This window comes from Crocodylus porosus, unplaced genomic scaffold (genome assembly GCF_001723895.1).
Source record: "Crocodylus porosus isolate Cpor-Errol unplaced genomic scaffold, CroPor_comp1, whole genome shotgun sequence".
Classification (NCBI taxonomy): Eukaryota; Metazoa; Chordata; order Crocodylia; family Crocodylidae; genus Crocodylus; species Crocodylus porosus.
Genome location: NW_017728886.1, coordinates 114,680,670 through 114,701,131, shown reverse-complemented (window position 1 = coordinate 114,701,131; position 20,462 = coordinate 114,680,670). Strand labels below are relative to the sequence as shown.

Sequence of the window (20,462 nt, the reverse complement as noted above, 5' to 3'; positions counted from 1 at the left end):
TGTACAGAGGTTTCTGCAGCAACAGAAAGCAGATGTTGATTCTGATGTTTTGTTTTTGTTTTTAACTTCTTTTTATTGTACCTTTATAAATAAAGGCAGGACAAGGATAATTTCTCAAGAAAAGTACTTCATTATCTTGTTTTCTAAACTTTTTTTTTTCTTTTTGATCTTGATACAACTATAAACATACAAAATAATTCAACTAACCAGGCTCTCATAAAACAAGTTCTCACATGCCAAAAGGTCCTTTTTTGACCCTTATTTGTTCTCGCTTCCACTTTAAGAGCATGAGGAATTATATGGACAACAATAGTTTTACCTAAAATACAGTTTTACGAGCTGTGTTTGCATTTTGTTTTCACTTCCCTCTTAGAGTGCACACAAGCATTGCATTTCTATTAGTGGAATTGCATTTCCTCTGAGAAATACCATAAAGCCCCTTCTATGCATTACATTTGTGCAATGATTAACGTGTTACCTATGGCATGAATAGGAAGGGTGCTAAACATGCTCCCAATTCAAGGCCCCATTAAATGAGAAATGAGCCATAAAAATGTTCCACATATAATATAGAACATTTATATGGCTTATTTATATGGTGCCTTAAATTTAATGTTTGGCCAAGGCCAACAGCAGCTGATCATCAGCCCAGATAGAGGCTGGGGGTCAGGAAAACTGAAAGAGTTCAAATTCCCTGTTGGGGAATTTAAACCCCACACTGAACAGCTCTGGCTGAACAGCTAGGCATTAGGGGACAGAGACTTCCACACAGAAGGAAAGCAGAGACTTCCCTCACTGGACACTTTAAACCTCACACTGTGGAGCTCTGGCTAAATAAGTCCTGAAACCAAACTGAGGTTGAATGGGCAAACAAATCACTGGTTTGATCCAGGGCATAAATGGCTGGTGCCTCCCGAGACCAGGGGGCACAATTTGTGAGTGGCAGCAGCATCGACAGCAGAGTGATGAGCAACGACCACCCGTACATGCTGGAGGTGGCAGTGGCAGAGGGGGAGAGGAGGCATGTTGCAAGAAGTGATAGGCAACCACCTATAGAAGCTGGTGGCGGCATCAGTGGCAGTGAGCAGCAACTGCCTGCAAAATTGGGAGGTGGTGAGCGGTGACCACCCACAGAAACCAGTGCTGGTGGTGAGCAGCAACCAGCTGCAGAAACTGGTGGCAGCCAATCTCAAGGGGGACATGTCCCGCCCCCCATGCCTCTCCTGTGTGTAACCTATGGTCCAGGGGTACACACTGGGCTCTGGAACTGGCCCCAATGAAGTCCCCAGCAGGCTGACAATCAGGAAGAATCCTGAGCTCCCACTTCACTGGTAAGTATAGTGCGATTAGGATCTAATCCTAGATACCAAAATAGCATGTCCTGCCATGAGTGTGTGGCATGGCAGGAGGTATAATTGTTGGGATTAGGGATGAGATCCCATTGTGCCTTTAAATGAACATCTGGCAAGGGCTTAGGTGTACAAGCATTTAAACAGTTTCTACTAGACCAAAAATGGCAGGTCTAGCAGAAACTTTTAGCACCTCTGACTAGTAGAAGCGTTTACCATTACTGACAAAGTAGAAGTGGCCACTGACAGAAGCCACTATAGAATGGGAAACATATGTTCACGCTGTGCCGCCTCTGTGCGGAAACAAGACAGCAAAAGTGCAACCAGACTGATGAAGAGAGGGTCCTCGTGGGTACATGGTGCACACCAGAATTGAATAAAGCTATCACCAAGGGGTACGGAGTAGCTCAATTCTATGAAGTCTGGCATTTTGCCGAGAAGTCTAGCACCCTTTTTTCACAGTACATGAAAATGCACCTCCAACATAAGCAGGAAGCCTCGGGCTACACCACCTGGTGTACCAACCAAGAAAAACAAGAGAGATACGTGGCCAATTTCTTGCAAAAACAAGGCGTAACCTTACGCCCAGAGCATATCAAACCCAACCCTGCAAAGCACCAAATAGCAAAATTATTTCTAAATTCTTTGTGGGGTAAATTCAGTCAGAGAACCAACTTGCCCAACACCAGCATCATTAGAAAACCTGAAGAACTCTTTGGCTACCTCTTTTCTCCCGCCTATGAAATTTCATCTTGCAACTTTATCGATGATGAGGCAGCCTGCGTGTCTTGGAAGTACTCCAAAGAGCATTACACAAACATCTTTATAGACTGTTTCACCACTGCTTATGCACACTTAGAGTTGTACGAGCTGTTAGACAGCTTGAAAGACCAGTGTCTGTACCACAACACAGATTCTGTGATATTTGTGAGCCGCAAGGGAGATTCGAACCCCCTGCTAGGCGATTATTTAGGCGAGTTCACCAGTGAAATCCCACCAGGTGAACACATCACAGAGTTTGTCAGCCGGCCTGAAAACCTATGGGTACAAGTTGTCTGGGGAAAGGTTTGCTTGAAGGTCAAAGGGATTACCCTGACTGTGGCCACCAGTGAAAAAGTCAACGGAGTTGATGAAGTCACATACCATGTGACTGGGGTTAGGGGGTGGGGCTGGTGTTGTCATGCATCACATGACAGAGCAAGGGATGGGGCTGGTGACATCACACACCAAACAAGGGGAAAAGAGGTGGGACCAGGGGGGCAGGACTTCTGGCCACACCCACCTGTCACATTTGCATTGAAGAGAGGTGAGCCCATAAACTACTAAGGACTTACAAAAGACAATGAAAATGCAGTGGGAGATGCACCTAAATCCCTCTGTAGCAAAACCCCCATTTTTTTTTTAATTATTTATCTTAAAATGCATTCCTTCCCCTTCCCCAACCACTTCTGACTTATCTCTCCCTCTCTATTCCTTATAGATAAGTATCAGTGAGCTCAAAATTAGGATAAACTTTAAGCATTTTTATTTTTGGTGGCAAGTTTTTGGTTTTGGATATCCATTGTTTTATAATTATTAGGTTTGTATTAATTTTTACTGTTGTATATTGTATTGTCATTTTTGTATTGATTTTTTTTGTTTCATATGGATATTGTATGGTTTAGGCCTGTGTTTGCAATTGAACCACAGTCATGTCAAGTTTCCATTTTATATGTCAAGCCTCTATCTTCTGTCCTCTGCCTGGGCATCCCATGTTGCAACAATATGAGTCATTGTACCCCTCTCATGTAAATTGGTTCCCAGATGAATGAGAAACAATGGTAGGAGGCCTCTACTGAATGGCCTGTAATGACTGGGCCACCACCTCATATTGATTCATCAAGGAACCTTGGACCTCACCCAGGAATGGAGACAAGGCCAGCATTTGAAAAACAAAAGACCCTGCAAAACCAGCAACTCTCACCATTACAGACACCCAAAACTGCACATCCCTGCATGCAGCACACATGCTCAGTACACCAGCAGCTGACCCTTGCCTGGGCATGCCTCCTGTCACTAGGGTTACACATGGTCTGCCCCTATAAAGAGGGACAGTGAAGAAGGACCCAGTGGGAACACCATTTCCATCTGGACCAGACCAGCTTCATGTCACCTATCCACCCCAGAGGCCCTGCCAGCAATCCCTTCTGGACAACATCTACTAGACAACGACACCTTTCCAGCCTGGGATATGTAGATATTACCTGCACACCTCCTCCTACAATTTGGACTCTCTCTCTCTTTCTGTCTCTCTCTCCTCCTGGACTTCAGTGGACTTCAGCCCTTGCACCAAGCCTCTCTAATCCCTGCTGCTAGTGTGTGTGTGTGGGTGCAAGGGAACCAATTTGGCATTGTGGTACCATCTCCCCTGTTCAATAAAACCACTGTCATTCGCAACCCCAGGTTGGGATATGTTTTACTGAATTCCAGTCCCTTCCCTATCTTAAATTCCAGCCTCATTCTCTCTTAGCTCCAGTTCTCACCCTCTCTGCTAGTTTCCCCATCTCCTCCCAATTCCATCTCCCCTTTTCTGCCACCTCTCAGCTTCTCCTTGCTTTCCTACTGTCCCTGCTGCTTTTCCTGTGACTTTCTGCTGCCTCACTCTCTGATTTCAGGCTTCCCCCCTTCACCTTCTGTAATTCGGCTCCCACCCCCTCCACAGCCTCCCAGCTCCTATTAGCTGTTTTGCAGTTCTCTCCAGCTTCCAGCACCTACTGCCACTCTCTGCAACTTCCCTAGCTGCCCTGGAGCCATCCTCTGGCTCCCCACACCCAAAGCCCCTCTTTAACACCCACACTTTCCCTTAGTCCCATTTTCCCCCTTCCTGTCTATGTTTTCAGCTACCCTGTAGCTCTGGCTCCAGTCCCACACTCTGTGCTGGCATACTTCCCTGTTCTGCAGGCTTTGGGCATTGTCTTTTAATCAATTAAGATCAATTAACCTAAAGTTACCCCCAAGCCTCCGTTCTTCAGCCCTGACCCCTGCAGTCTACCAATTCTAATCCCGGTCCTGATCACTTTAACCCCCTACACTTCTACTTTTTGACCTTAACCTTTCTCCAGGTATCCCAAGTACACCAAGCACATACATATATACATATCACAATATCCAACTTAGGAACTCACTTGTGTGTATGTGTACGTGGGTGGTATGTGTGTAAATTAGTGAATACACACACAGAGATAGATAGATAGATAGATAGATAGATAGATAGATAGATACTCTGTGTGCATGTGGTATATGAATTAGTAATCCACATATGTGTATTGAATGTGTTGGTAACTGGTAACTGATTCTGTCTAAATTTGGTGTGTGTAGTGTGTGTGAACCCAAACTAGTTATTTTGAATGAGTGTGTATCTGAGTTGCTAGTGTGAGTGTGTGCACATATATATATGGCATTGTGTGCATGATATATGAATTAGTGATCTGTGTCTAACTTTTGGGGTGTATAGTGTATGTGCCTGAGCTGGTAGTGTGAGTGCATATGCCTAATGAGGTGCATGCACCTAGTGAGTGTGTACTTAATTGATTTTTATGTGTGCATGTGCAATTGTACACCACACCCTCCTGTCTAACAGTGCAATATTGAGATCCTAAGCATTGGCCTGACCCCTCAGGGCAACACTTCCAGGCAAGGTTGATAGGAGTGAAGCAACTCCCTTGACATCAGAGATGGAAACCGGATGGCAACTCATTGACATAGGAGATGCACCTTCATTAGAATGGAGAACAGAGATTCTAGGGCAAGAACCACACTGAATTCTTGGACCAGAGAAGCAAGGGAGCACTGCATGATGGGGGATCTCTGCTCCAAATGCTAATCAATCCACGTCTGCACACACCCAACTCATTTATTAGACCATTTCTAGTAATGCCTCCTTTATTGGTACCCAAAACACTGAATCTATCTGTCTGTATTGTGACCTCCCTCAGAGTAATGACACCCATAGCCAGGAGTTATCAGTTCCTATTATCCAACATATGAGCCATCATTTACCCATAAACAAACCTAGTGTTCTCCCTTGAGCCATTGTTACTTCTCTACAAAAACCCCTACCCAAGCTCAAGTTTCTGTCCTGGTGCTTGGATTCAAAACTGCACCAGTTCCACTCCTTTTCTGCCTGGAATCCCTCCACTGATTGTGCTGAGGGTTCTGCCTGTCTGCAAACTCCAAAAAACACCTGGGAACCTTGACTGGTTCAAGCTTCACTGCATGGTGAGATCCCAACTCCCTTTTTCTCTCTCTGACTCCAGGAACCAGACTTTTACTCTCGTACTCCAGGCACAGCTTTCTAAACCTGACTTTTGCTCATCAAATTTGAGCTAGGCTTCTCCGAATACCTAACTGAAACTATGTAATATTGTAACTGTTTTATTTGTCTTGTATGGCTATTGCTACTGGTATCATCATAAGTTCATATACCTGACAAGAAATAACTTATGGTCAAGCTGGTTGCTATATTCTCTCTCTGAACCTAACTTACTCTTCCTTCCCCTTCACCACCCACTTGTTCTGCAGTAACACTTCTTTTACCTAAGCAACTAAAGATCTCTGTAATGCCCAAAACTACTGTGGGATATGCTCATCAAAGGAGTTACTACTAGGACCATTGTGATGAGATTGGGGACATGCTGAGTTTTGAGGCACATGAGAGTATCAGCTGAAAGTGCTGATTGGATTCAGCCTGCTCAGACTTACTCTGTTGTGTGTGTGTGTGTCTAACTGCATATATTATTGTGCTCCTGAAATAAGGGATGAAGTGAGTTCAAGGCACATGAGGGTGTCAGCCCGTCAACCCTGAATAGTCCGCCCTGACTCAGATACGCTCTGTTAACCTACATGCTTGTGTCTGACTGCATTTTATTGTTGCCCTGATAAACTGAGTTCAAGGCATATGAGGGTGTTAGGCTGTCAGTGCTAAATAACCCAGCCTGGCTCAGGCATGCCCTGTTAATCTGTGCGTGTATATGCATATATGTTGGACTGATTCAGTGGTTAGAGGAGCCCAGCCCCACTGAAACTGATTCCTACAAGATAGCTCCACTGGGAGTAAGGACTTCAAGAAGGGAGAGATACAGCCCCATTTAGAAACACAAGTAACACAAGCAGCACATTGATAGAATTACGGAGACCCCAGAAATATACTCCTAATGAATAAACACACCCAAAAGTGACAAGCAACAACGGGTTCATTGTGGCTTTTATCAGCATACCACATCCCAAAATTCCTAGTCCCAATCCCAGCTCTGTTGGGGAAGAAACCTGAAAAAACTCAAAGAAAGGTCAGCTAAATAACAAAAGAGCCTGTACCACAACAAACTCCCAACCACACTGCTTTGCTGGGACATAAAGAGCTACAAAAGCAACAACACATGCCAAGCCCCAAGCCAGGTGCAAATGTGCAGCAAACATACAGTGGGGCTATACAGCTATGCTAAGATACAATGGCTGTAAAACAGTAAAAGCAGGGCCCAGACCTATCCTGCACCAGCGCCTGGGCATACAACAAATGAGTGCCAGGCTTATACCCGCCAATAACTGATAGTATTCCATTCCTGGTCAGTATTATTATTATCCCCATAGTATTATCCCACTAAGGCCTTAAACCTGTCTCAAATCTGCCAGGCCTTTAATTCTAGCCAAAACTGCCAGCAACGCATACAGCTGGGGTTTGGCCACATAGCTAGGTTGCAACAACAACTAAAACTTGCCAGGCTTTCAGACGTGGTTCAAAGGCTGCCAGCAAAACTGCCAGGCTCCCACCCTGGTCGGTGTGCTCAAGGGACTAATACCTCCACAGTATTACCCAGAAAACAAAAGGGAAAAGAAAATAGGGGTCTCAAGCCCTGAGAGAGACTTTCTCTCCCTGTACCTGTCTTTCCCTTCATATAGCTTCAGCTCTCTTTTCCAGTGAAGGGGGGGGGGGACCACCATGGGGAGCAGTTTTTCCAGTTCCCATTTCAGCTTTTTAGCTCTCCTCAGCCCCAGAAGAAAAAAAGAACCTTGAGTTCTAGTTAAGTAGCTTCTATATATTTGGCATGACATCACCCATGCTTTTCCAGTCAGGGCTTGCCCTGCCCCAGCTTCACTCTCAACCAATTAATTAAAAAAGAACACTGCTCAGTTTAACCAGTTAGGCTAGGGGTCTGATCTCCCCCTCTTTAATTTAACGGCTGAAACTAGCTTTTGTTTACAGTACACAGCAGAGGTATTCCCAGACAATAGGCCTAACAAGAACCAAAGGTATTTGCTTACCTGCACTCTTTCATTGATGAAATATTTGAGTTTTCCCATAATTTTGGGGGGTCTGTGCTATAGCTGTAGCAGCCCCCCACTGCAGCAGCAGCAGCTCATTCTACACACATGAACTAGGCTAGCAGACATGTACCTTTGAGAGTGGAATCACAGGAGGGAAAAGCAGAAGTGGAGGCGGGGTGTCAGTAGTATATAGGCTCACCGCCCTTCATTGGAAATGTGACAGGTGGGTGGGACTGGAAGTCCCACCCCCCATAGCCCTGCCCCTTAGTCCTGCTTCTTTCCCCTTGTATGGTGTGTGATGTCACCATCCCCGCCCCCTGATCCCAGTCATGTGGTACGTGACATCATCGACTCCACCCCGACACACATTCATGTGGTATGTGACATCAGCAACCTCATCCCAACCCTCAGTCACCTGGTGCATGATATCAGCAACTCCGCCCCAACCCTCAGTCACGTGGTGTGTGACACCAGCACCACATAGTCCATGACGTCAGAAAGACAGCCCATGAAGATTCCCAAAGCCCAACCCCTCAGGCTGCAAGAACCACTCTAGATCACATGGTGTAGTTATGGCCTATGAGGTCCCAGACTGATCTAGCTCCCTGCTGGAGCACAGGAGTGGTCTATGGAGTGGCAGGGTGGTGGTGTGACCCCTCTAACAACCCACCCCACCACCCCCAACCAATTGGCAGAGGTTTCAGAGGCCTCAGACCTCCCAAGAATGATGCTGAACCAATTGGAATGAGTAAAGAGGGTGGGATTTGGGCAGCAACCCCACCAGGTCTATCTGCTTTCCCAAATGACCACTCTGTTTATCTGAGACTGTGCGAAGGCAAGCAGGGGCAGATATGGATTCTTTCACAACACCTGTAGGCCCACTTGCTCAACCCCAAGATGGCCTTATAGAAGTTACCGTAGAAATAGTTTTGGAGGAGGAGACACAGCCCCTTACCCAAAGAGTCTTTGAGACGCCTGACCCTGTTCAGGAAGATCCAATGAACAGGCAAATGGAGGAGGCCCAGATCCTCAAAGCAAACGTTGAGAATTTGGAAGAGGGTATCTTTGTGCCATGGTTTAAATTTGTCCTCAAGCATTTGAATGCACCACATGGGTGTTAGCATGGGGGTGGGTGTTGGGGGAAGCCGTTACCAGGCATGTCTACACAGGAGGCTATATGAAAGGAAGTTTATTACTTTCCTGGTGAAGCTGGAAGTTTTGGTGGGATGAACATGCTTCTTGAAGCCACCAAAAGGCAGAATAAGGTTATGAACAGAAGTGGGGTTGCTGCTTGACTTTCAGATCAGGATGCTTACACCCTACACAAACCGGCAAGGAAACATTTTAAAAGAAACAAGACTGTTTTTTCAGACATAGATGCGCAATGGCAGGCAGATTTGGTGGATATGCAGCAGTTTTCCAAGCACAATGGTGGGGTTAAGTTCATCTTAACAGCGACAGACATATTATCAAAGTATGCCTGGGCTGTGGGTCTAAAAGAGAAGGCAGGTGGTGAAATAGCTCGGGCCTTTAAAACCATTTTTATGGAGGGCCCTGTACCTTGAAAATTACAGACTGATCAGGGAAAAGAATTTTTAAGTAAGTCTTTAAGAAAGCTGTTTAAACAGTATAATATTCACCATTTTGTGACAAATAGTGAAGCAAAAGTGGCAGTGGTAGAGAGGTTTAACAGAACATTAAAATCAAAGATGTGGAAGTATTTTACAGCTTGCAACACCTTTCGCTACACTGATGTATTACCAGAGTTTATAAAGAGCTACAACCACAGTTTTCACAGAACTATCCGCACCGGGCCTGTTGACGTGAACTTCTCAAACTCTCAAAGGATGTGAAAAACCATGTAAGGGGGGACTATTTCAAAATAAAACCAGCAGTACCCGTGTTTAGAAAAGGAGACCATGTGAAAGTGTCTATGACCAAAGGGAGGTCTGAAAAAGGTTATGAACAGACATTTACTGATGAGATTTTCATAGTGTATGAAGTCCTTAGACGCATGCAGATGCCTGTATGCCACCTAAAAGATACGAAGATGAACCTATCAAGGGTTCTTTCTACCCTGAAGAACTACAAAAAGTGAACCCCAAACAGGACAGAGTTTACAGGGTTGAAAAAGTTGTAGCAACAAAAGGAAAAGGAAGAAAGAAGCAGTTGTTGGCAAAATGGTTGGGGTGGCTGTCTAAATTTAACAGCTGGGTGGAAGCCAACCAATTTTGTAGCATATAGGAGTACCTAAGTCAGAAGACTGAGATGTGTGATGGCAACTTTTACATTACTTTGCCCAGCAATGCATGCTCCAGCATTTTTCCACAGAACACCAGCTTGAGCTTTACCATACAACTGGTTAAACCTTTGGATCTGCTGGGGAACTGGGAGATAGGGTTAGCAGAAATACAATACTCACACAGCTGGAACAACATCAATGAAGACATGCCTTTCAAAATCATTTCTAGGACTAAAAAATGGGGGTACAGCCTGCCTCAAAGCTATTATACAACCATCACAGAATTACTGGATCTTATAAACAATACAATTACCACCCATCCTGCTCTGCCCAAACTAGTTATGCACTACGACTGAGAATTCAGGAAAGTGAGACTTAAATCCAAAGATAACTTCTATGGTTTTCATATGCATGGTGAGCTAGCCTATATTTTGGGAATGCTACCCAGAGTCTCTGCTAAAAAAACACCCTTCCTTGCTGATATTACCGGTGGGTTCAATTCACTGTATGTCTACACAGATATCGTGGAACATCAGCTTGTCAGTGAGTTGTCAGTAACTTTGCTACACTGCATCCCTATCCGTGGAAGCAACAACGAGTTTGTCACCATCACATATGACACCCCTCATTATGTCCTCATCAGCCAGCACCACATTAACACAATCAGCATTGAAATAAAGACAAATCAGAACAAACACGTCTCATTTTGCTTTGGTAAGGTGATCGTTAAGCTTCACCTATGCCCCCCAGAAGACTTTGAGGTTTTAAAATAAGTAAAAGCACGATGGTGATGGTAAAAAACTATGGGGACCCTAATTTGTACAGAAATTATTATAAAGCCCAGGCTGGGTATGGTCTTACCGGATATCAGGGGGTGCCTGTGATGTATGGGGCTGGTGTGGGAGGCATGTTTCACAGCCTCTTTAGAAAAGACGTTCTGCTTTTGAGAAGGGGTCTGGACATTATTAAGCCCCATGCTAAAAATGTGACACAAAACATAGCCAAAAAGGTGATTGGTCATGTCTCCTGAGCTGTCCTAGAAAAGGTGGTCAAGCCGGCAAAGCAGCAGGGGTCCGGTCTCATGTATATTCAAAGAAAGAGTCTTAAAAGAAAGAAAGAGAGACGAACAGACTCCAGATGTGCAGGACCTCCTCAACCCCTTAAAAAGAAGAGGGTAAGTTGACGAGGCAGCCAGACACGAAAAACCAAGAAGCAGCCTGGGAGAAAGAAGGGATCCTGTCATGGAGGATACAGAAATATATTTTAACCACCATGGCCTTTGAGCACTGCGGGTCTGAAGAATGCATCAAATCTGAACTGGATGCATTTCAAATAGCCCCTACGCAGACCAGCATTGAGAAAAGCCTGTATGTTGAGATCCCCCTGCTCTTGGCTATTACCGAATCCAGCTCCCTTGACTTTTTCATAGCTGGAAATGGCAAAGATTACATGGATTTGAACAATACGCTGCTGTACCTTTGCTGCAACATTGTAATAGGTAATGGAACTGATCTTGATGCCAGGGCAGTGGTGGGTTTGGTGAATTCCCCACTAGCCTCTGTCTTCAGTCAGCTGGATGTCACTCTGAGTGACCATCTGATAAGTCAGAGCAACAACTGTTACCCCTACTGAGCTTTCATCAAATTTTTTCTCAACTACAGCAATGACACCCTCGCCACACAATTTTCTGCCGACCTGTTTTACAAAGATACCCGGGGCCATCATGAAACGGTTGTGCAGGATGGTGATAATCAGGGGTTCTGGAGGCGGGCAAACCTGACAGACTGCAGCCATAAGATAGAGCTGCTTGGTCATCTCCATACGATTTGTTATTTCAAGAAAATCTGTTGCTGAATGGTGTGGATGTGAAAATTAAGCTGACATGCAGCAAAGATGCTTGATGGGTCCCACAGTGGCTGGCCCCTGTAAACTAAAAATCATTTCTGCCTCACTTTTTGTGAAAAAAGTGAAGGTAGTACTGGGCGTCTGACTGGGCCACACGGAGGCCTTGCTTACGGCCAATGCTAAATACCCCGTAGATCACGTGGGTATGAAAGTGTTTAGTATTCCTGTTTGCCAGATTTAGTCTGGTAATACAGACAGATGGCATTAGTTCTCCCCCCAAAAAGAGCATCCCTAGACACCAGTGGAGCAGGCAGTGGGGTTCTGTTTAAAAAATCTGCCAGCTCCCCATCTGTTTCTAACAGAGCCCTCCACTCGTGGTCCTAAATGGTCCTAAAGGTAAACCCCTCTCTCTTGAGATAATCGGTCTTTGTGCAATGCCTGATAATTCAGAAACCCAAAGGTGGTCCCCATTAGTGGGTTCTGGTCTTTCTCATTGTAGCAAGTGTGGGAAAAACAAGTGACACAACCATGGGAAAAACATCCATTAAATTCAAACACCGTAGGTTCTCCAACAATGTTGGCATAGCAGTCTAAAAAATAGGGGCCTACCTGAAATTCCCCACTCTGTAAAGCATGTTGAATTTGAATATTTTCTTTCTCCAAAATGTACATTAGGCACTGAATAGATGGGGTTGAAAACCTCTTTTTCTGTCTATGATAGTTGTCTGGGAGGAGAAGTGCTATGGTCTGTGGTTCCAAAAACATAAACCTGTACATGGTCATGCAGACAGAGGCCAGCATGATGTATCGGAAAGGATCTATGCAGCGTACTACATTTTGGAGTTCACCATCTACTTTCACTCGATCTACCCGCCATGTCATTTTCATAATCTTATCCCTGTAGAGGCACCAGGCCTCTTTCAAAATTTTTACGTCCTGCTGGCAGTAATAGGCCAACTCCTTTTACATGTCAAAGGTCTTATCGCGGTTATTCTGATACCATTCTAAAAACTGTCCTCTCTCACCTGACATCATATTTTCAATACCTTAATACTTCATCTTTGGGAGAGGCCCCACATAATTCTGGTTTTCTGCTGTGTTAAAAAAATGTGGGAAATAACCTTTGCATGCTTCAAACCCAATCACCTGTGGAAGCCTGCTAAATTTCATTGGCAAAAAGTTTAAAGAATCTATAAAACGAATGCCTAGCCTGGTCACTTCAATACACATGAGTTTACCACCCTGAGTGATTAGTTTCATGCCCATTTTTTCCTTCAGTAACTGGCTGACAATGAAGTAGCCATCATAGCCTTTGGCGCTGTGAGCTATGAAGGTGTAGTCTTTGAACTTTTTATCCATAAAGACCTTAATAAAATCGGACAGGCACTCTTCACCCTTAAACTCCCAAGTGCTTTCTGGTTTTTTGGGCTTAGCTTTATAAGCCTTTTGGGGGGTTTTGCCTGTGGCTTTCTGCATTTTTTTTCCCCCTGTCTTTAGCTCCATTGCCAAAATGTAGTTGGGCATCCCCATCTCCTGCACACATTCAAAATCATAAAGAATGTAGCCCTTGCCTTCTTCAGGCTCTTTAATCTGACACAAAGCACCAGTGTTTGTTCACGTCTGTGATTTCCTCATAACACTGTTTGCACTGCCATCCCTTGCACTCATGTTTTTTGTCCATGTAAGATTTACACTCATCACACAGAGTTTTAGTCAGACATTCAATCCATTTTTCAGGGCCACGTGCCTTTCTAAACACTCTTTGGAATGACAGAACAGCTTACAATTAGGACACCTCTGTGTCCTTCCCATGTTTTCAGAGCAGTTTGGGCTCAGGCAAAGACGGCATGGAAGCCTGTACATATGGCTATGGCTGTACAACGTCTGACAAACATCGCAATAATTTCTTATGCCAAACACCCTTTTCACATCCAAAATACCATAATAATGTTCACCATGTAGCAGAAAAAAACAGGTGTCGGGGTATCTGGGTGTAATCTGTCTTTTAAATAAACTCCACCCAGTTTTTTCCTTATGCATCGCTATGTGAATGTTATCCTGTTCAAGGTCTTCAAACAAAGGTACTTGATGGAGCATAACCTTTTGATATATAGACATACCTAATGTCCTATGCAGTTCTTTGGCACCGTCTAGTAGCTCGGCATCTCTGGCCCCTCTACATTTTGTAGCAGCCAATAGACTGTCTGCAAAATACAGATTAGTATCATAGGTATTCAAGTCAATTAAATACTTCCTCTTTTTAGTAATGATCTGGGAATAGGGGATAGAGCTTATAACTCTATGGCTTCCACCTCCCCGGCCTTTCACAATGACCACAACCAGCTGAAATGTCAAATCGAGCAATATTTCTCTCTGGCTTTGTAACAGGTTACTGAACCACTCTAAAAACAGCTCTGGAGTCAAATTGTTCAAATTGATAGCTCGAGAGTAAAAACAGTTTGTCATGCTAGCTGCCTGAATTTGTAACTGTACATAGTCATTACCTATGGATCTCTGTCAGAGTTCTGCCACCCCTCCAGTTATGGCTTCATATGCTATGTGTAATGGTACACACTCCAAATTCACAAAATGGAACTCCTCAGTGTACCTCATGCCATCAAACCTGGCTACAGACCACTCTTGCCTTCTCACCTGCACCATATATATGTTCAGTAAAACATCCTCTGATGACTCAGGAGACCCAGGGGCGCTTGAGGGATCCTCTAAACTGTCTTCTACACCAGATTTGTTATCCCAACCCTCTGACCCTCCAGGTCTTGGTGGTGGGGGAGGCCTGGGTGGTCTCGGAACATTTGAGGGACACTCTAATGGTCTTCCTAAATCATAGTCACCATCTCCCCTCTCTGGCTCTGTGGGTCCTAGTAAAAGGTCAGGTATGGTTTAGGAACCCCCTAACGGGCTACCTAAACCATATTCTCCACCCCCTCTCTCTGGCTCTGGGAGTTCTGGTGAAGGGTCAGGACTGGAGGTAGGAGAAGTGTTTCAGGGATCCCTAGGGGATCTCTCTTTTTTTTTTCCTCAACCAGTGTTTAGCCTTCCCCACACTCCTCTTTAACCAGGCCCTTACTTTTCGACCTGCGAGCCACTTGCTGGTTTGCCACCCATTCTTACCCCCATGTTTACCATGACTCCCCATCTTATGATACAGACCATGTCTGCTGTCCGAGTTACACAGACTACCTCCTCTCTGAGTAAAATTTACCCTTTTGCTCTGGTAGTAATCATGATCTTTCAAAGCGCTCTGCACACTCTTTCTGAGATGTATATGCCTATCAGTACCACCCTAAACCCCCTCTTTTTTGACAATAATCAGGATCTTTCAAGACAAGTTGTTTATACCCACCCTGAAAACTCACTCTCTTTTTTCACAATAATCATTATCTTTCAAGACAAGGTGGTTACACCCACCCTGAAAATCCACCCTCTTTTCGTCACAATGATCATGATCTTTCAAAAAAGGAGAAAGACTCTCCTCTTTCTCTAAATTTTGTGAGTAATCAGTCCTGGGTTTCTTATTCAAGGGGTCCAGATCATCTGTTTCGGGGGTATGAATCCTTGTCTTTTTATATATGATTTTCTCAGAGGTATGTGGCTTGTTTTCCTCTGAATAATCATACCCTTCTGTTCTGTCCCAGTGGTCTTCTGATCTTTGGGTATTATGATCTTCAGGCTGAGTATTTCTGGGGTTTTTTGCTTGTGCTTTTAGAGGTCTCTGCCCAGACCCTCGCTCTTCTTTGGGAGTGGTGCATGTGATCACTTAGGAGATATAAAATTTACATATCAGCATTGAGAATTCACTTTCCTCACACACAAATTTAAAATGTGCTTAACCCCCTACACACCGCTTGTCCTCCCACAAGAAACACACAGTTTCAGAAGCTGATTTAAGAAAAATTACCTTTTACTACTGGATAAAAATCTGACTGTATGTGCTTGTTCTGCTTTTCTGTTTTAGAAGAAGAGGTTCTGTTTGAAAATAAACAGCTGTTCTAACTTAGTGTGATTATAGTAACACAGCCACAAATAACCTACCATTTTAAAATAATGTTTACCTTGCTGTGGTAAAATTGCATGGGACTTCCCCACCTGATAAACTTTCTGTAATATAAATGAAATGATACAATAAGCAAGTCCTCTGTATTAAAAATTTAATAATAGATTACGGAAAATAGTGTATGTATAAATTAAAATATAACTGTATTAAAATAGTCACCACTAAAAGACAACCCCACCCCTATAGTCTTAAAATATGTGGAGATCTGGACACACCGATCAGCTTTTATTTATTTATTTTTAATTTATTTTGATCTGGTTTATCTTTATGATACACACCTGCCACTCCATACCATACACAATCTGTGAGAATATATATATTTTTAATTCAGTCTTTATTTCCTTCAAAAACTTTTATAATATTTACTAATTTCTTTTGTTAAACCTTCTTCTAAGAAGTGTTTTTTTTATCATTTCCTGTGACCATTAAGCCTTGTTGGCCTTATCTTTACAGCTGGGCTTTTGGTAAAAGATAACTCCTTTAGTCTTAAAACAAGAAGAACTCTGAACACAATGGCCTTATTTTTTTGTGTGGTCTTGTTTATCTTTATAACACACACTCCACACCACCCTCCTACCATAAAAAAGCTGTGAGAATGTATATTTTTAAATTCAGTCTTTATTTCCATCAAACTTTTACAATATTTACTAATTTATTTTGTTACCTCTTCTCCTAAGAAGGTTTTTTTTTTTCTTTTTTTATCATTTCTAGTGGTCATTAAGTCTCATTGGTTTTATCTTCACAAAAAACCCTATATGTATGTGATTAAAGATCCAAGACACTAAAACAAATGCTAATGTACATTAGCTGTAGAAAACTGTTGATGTGCTTTACAACCTCACATCCCACACCCTCCCACCAAGATCAGCAAAAGATATAACCCCCACCCCATTTTAAACCGTTTTTGTTAAGCCCTTCTCTTAAGCAGGGTTTTATAATATCTAGTACCAATTAAGCATTCAATATGGGGTAGGAGTGTTTTATCTTCCTCAGTGATCAAATCATGAAGGGCAGCATTAGGATCTTCTGCAGAATACACAGTGTTTAGAAGCTCTCTAACTTGAATTAAATGTTTCACATTAATTCTGAGAATGTTCCTGACAAACCCAATGATTATAACAGCATTGAAAATCCTATCAAGACATATTTCCTGACAAAGTTCCTAAATTATTTGGTTTATGTCTTCATCTAACCAAATAAGACATTCGTGGGCTTCTTCACCCCCCCCCGGTCAAATGTGCACCCCCAGCATAGGTCAAGAAGTCTCTTCCTCAAGCAGTATTTCATTATGCCATAAAAGGAAATGCGAACAAGAGGCTTCATAAAGAATTTACATTTGAGTGATGTAATAATTTGTGTTGATTCAATACCTAGATGTCTTCTGAACTCTTCAGGCTCATCTGGTCTTTGTTCTCTGTGAAAGCATACATTCCTTCTTGTGTACTGGTGAGTAGGTTTTCTGGAGTCATTAAAAAGGCTTCATCTAACTGCACAGGAGTTCAAATAAAGAACTTCATTAGTTAGCTGCTGCTTAATCAGTCCTTAACTACTTCCAAACACACACGTGCCATGGAGTGAACCCACACCAATACCCTGAAAACCCAAGTGTCGCCACAAACATGCTCCAAGTCTCTTACCAGTCTTTCCTCTGCAATGACCTCTACTTCACATGCAGGCTCTGGTACAAAGATACCCTCTTCCAAATTCTCAACGTTTGCTTCAAGGGTCTGGGCCTCCTCCATTTGCCTGTTCATTGGATCTTCCTGAACAGAGTCAGGCATCTCAGAGAGTCTTTGGGTAAGGGGCCGTGTCTCCTCCTCAAAACTATTTCTACTGTAATGCTTTCTATAAGGCCGTCTTGGGGTTGTAGTGAGTGGGCCTACAGGCATTCTGAAAGAATCCATATCTGCCCCTGCTTGCCTTAGCACAGTCTCAGATAAACAGAGTGGATGTTTGGGAAAGCAGATAGACCTGGTGGGGTTGCTGCCCAAATCCCCCCCTCTCTACTCATTCCAATTGGTTCAGCATCATTCTTGGGAGGTCTGAGGCCTCTGAAACCTCTGCCAATTGGTTGGGAGTGGTGGGGCGGGTTGTTAGAAAGGTCATACCACCACCCTGCCACCCAATAGACCACTCCTGTGCTTCAGCAGAAGGCTAGATCAGTCTGGGACCTGATAGGCCATAAATACACCACATGATCTAGGGCGGTTCTTGCAGCCGGGGTGTTGGGCTTTGGGGGTCCGCATGGGCTGTCCTTCTGATATCATGGATCATGTGTCGCTGGTGTCACACACCACATGACTGGGGGTTGGGGTGGGGCTCCTGATGTCACACACCACGTGACTGGAGGTGGGGCAGAGCTGCTGATGTCACATACCACATGACTGGGGTCAGGGGCGGGGTTGGCGATGTCACGCATCATTTGACTGGGGTCAGGGGCGGGGCTGGTGAGGTCATACCATACAAGGGGAAAGGGGCATGGCTAAGGAGGTGGGAGTTCTGGTCCCACCCACCTGTCACATTTGCATTGAAGGGCGGTGAGCCTATATACTACTGTCCTTCCTCTAATCAGTTCTTGTTCGGAGGGGTGGGGGATGAGACCTTTGCGAGAGTCAGACAGGCTATGGCCTGTGCCAGGGTTCCCCAAGAACACATAGTTGACAGGTAACACCATCATAGACACCATTTGGAAGTGGAGATCAGTGCTCTACGGCTTTGAAAGGAGTGACGAGGGGCCCTTTGCAATACAGAAAGACCTACACTGTCTAGTCACTCCCCACAATGCAGTGAACCCCAAGATGCAGCTCACAGAACTCCCTAGTAAGGGCCTTCCTTTCCAATCCACTGCTGAAAGGCAGGTATAGAAGTGCAGCCCCCCAAAACTACCCTTTGGGGAGCCCCCAAGTCTCAGACCTCCTAGGCCTGGGTGAAGCCTCCTGAAAAGGGTGCCACTTATAGACTATGCCTTGTAGTTGATAGTGTTTTAAATTGTTTTTGGTGTTTTGCTTTATTTTCCTTGCCTTTTATTTTCTATCTTTGTATTTACACTGCTTGCAAGGAGGGGGCTTTGTTTATTTGGGACACCCTAGCTAAATTCTGTAATCCCAGATTTCTGGGTGGGGGCTTGAGCCTGGCCTTTGTTGCTGCTGACTGGTGCCGGCAGAATGGTTATATTTTTATGAGGAAAAACCATGTATTTTCATTCTAGATAACTTTGAGATATGACTACTAAAAAAAAAAAATTAGGAGGGGGAGAAGGAAGAGAGAGACTGAGTAACAGATAGAGAGAGCAGAGAGACAACACTTTAATATTCAGTATCTGAAAATAAACTACAAAATGGCAACTGCATGGACAACAAGAAAGAAGACTCCTTTGCAGTTAATGGTAGAGCACACAGACAAGAACCTACATTTTCTATCAAATGCAAAAAAGTGCCCACACCACAGTTACAAATAATGTATCAAACAATTAAAAATAGTTCCATTTTTACTTGAACATATTCAGAAAAAGGCACAAGGTTCTAAATTTGACTTAAGAAGCCATATCTTTTATTAGTTAATAATGGTAAAACAGAAAGGTTCAAATTAATCTGAGCCAGTAGGACTCTATTTTAAAAGCTCATAGATGAGGACAATTTAAAGGTGGAGACCACACTGAAAATCCTCCCATATAGCCGTCTCCTATCTAGCCAACTAATTCCCTATCTACAACATTCCTATCTACAATGTTCTTAGATGGTAGGGAGCAATGTAATAACAAAAGAATGTCAAGATCCAATTCTATACTTGATTTTAAGATTTACAATTTATGATAAATTGGACAATGCTCATAATTAAACAATCAGGGTTGAATAACAATATAATACAGCTTTTATGTCTAGCATATCACAAAACCCCTGATGTCTAAGTACAGACCAGTCAAAAAGCCAGAGGTAGAATTGACTCAATCTAGGTAGCTTCCTCTAAGCTGCATAGGTTGAACTGATAGCCAACTGAACTGACATTCAGTTTTCAATTGGAAAGGCAACGGGAGACCTGTACTAACCCAGGCCAGTAAGCAAGGGGCACTAGAGTGTATCTCTCAACCTGCTGCCCATTGTCAGCCCAGCCAAGTGTTCCCAACTGGCTCCCCAGTACATGATCCCAACCCCCTGCTGACCCCCCACAGGGGGTTTCCCCCAACCCAGGCAGACCTGGGGAGCTGAGGGGAATTTCCCCTATCCCCTATTCCATTATTGCTTCAGCCACTGCCACAGGACAGAAGGAGTCCTCCAGGCCAGTTGCTTGCACATGCAGCCCAGCATTGGGGCACCAGGGTCCCCCCACCTTGGGAGGCTTCCTCCCACCCCAAACCAGGTTCCCACAGCCAAGGACAGCCCCAGAGAGCTGAGGGAAATTTTTCCCTTCCAGGACCTCAGGGTTGCTTGCTTTAGCTGCTGCAAGTCTCAGGGATAGCGTGGATTTCATAGATTTCATAGATTTCATAGGCATCAGGACTGGAAGGGACCTCGGGAGATCATCGAGTCCAGTCCCCTGCCCAAAGGGCAGGAAGTCAGCTGGGGTCATAGGATCCCAGCAAGGTAAGCATCCAATTTACTCTTGAAGGTGTTCTATGTAGGTGCTTGAACCACCTCTGCTGGCAGACTGTTCC

At 44.0% G+C, this 20,462-nt stretch overlaps 1 long non-coding RNA gene across 1 annotated transcript; it reads left to right on the top strand.

Moving 5' to 3' along the window:
- The first annotated feature begins 2,222 nt into the window (after window positions 1-2,222).
- On the top strand, window positions 2,223-20,390 carry LOC109323723. Its single transcript, XR_002104748.1, has 3 exons — window positions 2,223-2,334; window positions 9,155-9,158; window positions 20,380-20,390. It is a non-coding gene; the product is annotated as an uncharacterized LOC109323723 (long non-coding RNA).
- Window positions 20,391-20,462: the final 72 nt, after the last annotated feature.